The following is a 1,681-nucleotide window of genomic DNA, read 5'->3' as shown; positions in this document are numbered from 1 at the left end:
AAGGGCCAACCCCGGGGAGGGGCGAAACCCCCGCCCCGCCCATCCGGGAACCAGGGGCCGGGGGGAAAGGGCCAACCCCGGGGAGGGGCGAAACCCCCGCCCCCGCCCATCCGGGAACCAGGGGCCGGGGGGAAAGGGCCAACCCCAGGGAGGGGCGAAACACCCTCCCCGCTGCCAATCTGGGAACCAGGGGCCGGGGGGAAAGGGCCAACCCCGGGGAGGGGCGAAGCCCCCGCCCCGCCCATCCGGGAACCAGGGGCCGGGGGGAAAGGGCCAACCCCGGGGAGGGGCGAAACACCCTCCCCCACCGCCAATCCGGGAACCAGGGGCCGGGGGGAAAGGGCCAACTCCGGGGAGGGGCGAAACACCAGCCCCAGCCAATGCGGGAAGCAGGGGTCGGGGGGAAAGGGCCAACCCCGGGGAGGGGCGAAACACCCTCCCCGCTGCCAATCTGGGAACCAGGGGCCGGGGGGAAAGGGCCAACCCCGGGGAGGGGCGAAACCCCCGCCCCCGCCCATCCGGGAACCAGGGGCCGGGGGGAAAGGGCCAACTCCGGGGAGGAGCGAAACACCCTCCCCCCCCGCCAATCCGGGAACCAGGGGCCGGGGGGAAAGGGCCAACCCCGGGGAGGGGCGAAACCCCCGCCACCGCCCATCCGGGAACCAGGGGCCGGGGGGAAAGGGCCAATTCCGGGGAGGGGCGAAACACCAGCCCCAGCCAATGCGGGAAGCAGGGGTCGGGGGGAAAGGGCCAACCCCGTGGAGGGGCGAAACACCCTCCCCGCTGCCAATCTGGGAACCAGGGGCCGGGGGGAAAGGGCCAACTCCGGGGAGAGGCGAAACACCAGCCCCAGCCAATGCGGGAAGCAGGGGCCGGGGGGAAAGGGCCAACCCCGGGGAGGGGCGAAACCCCCGCCCCCGCCCATCCGGGAACCAGGGGCCGGGGGAAAGGGCCAACCCCGGGGAGGGGCGAAACACCAGCCCCAGCCAATGCGGGAAGCAGGGGCCGGGGGGGGAAAGGGCCAACCCCGGGGAGGGGCGAAACACCCTCCCCGCTGCCAATCTGGGAACCAGGGGCCGGGGGGAAAGTGCCAACTCCAGAGAGGAGCGAAACACCCTCCCCTCTGCCAATCCGGGAAGCAGGGGCCGGGGGGAAAGTGCCAACTCCGGGGAGGGGCAAAAAAAATTTTCCTCCCCTTTCTGCTCATAGGGGCTGGGAGGGTGAGGACCCGCCCCAAAGAAGGGTGAAAAATTAGCTCCTCCCAACCCAGGGAATAGAGTCCCACCTTGAAGCTTTGGAGCCAGGGGAGAGCGCCCCCTACTGAGCCACGTCACCATATTGCGAATAAACTGGTCCCTCAGCCACTGCCCCCAGGCCGGAGCTGGGCACCCGGGGGGGTGGGGGGGAAGCCTGTGCCCTGCTCTGCCGTGAAAACTACAAATGAAGCTGCCTGCACTAAATGGAAACACTCCAGGTCTCTCCCCTCTCCCCCCTGCAGGCTGCATGATGCTGTATTAACCACCCCAAAGCAGCATCTGCTGGTGGATGTACCTAAGCCTTTGCTAATTCTGCCTCTTGGGCCGTAGGCAACGGGGCCTAGCGGACAGAGCATGGCATTGAGACTCAGCCAACCTGGGCTGGGTTCCAAGTGGCGGTGGGCAAATCGCTTCCCCGGCCCCTG

This window comes from Lepidochelys kempii, chromosome 23, assembly GCF_965140285.1.
Source record: "Lepidochelys kempii isolate rLepKem1 chromosome 23, rLepKem1.hap1, whole genome shotgun sequence".
NCBI lineage: Eukaryota > Metazoa > Chordata > Testudines > Cheloniidae > Lepidochelys > Lepidochelys kempii.
The sequence above is the reverse complement of the archived record's forward strand: the minus strand, read 5'-3'. Positions refer to the sequence as shown.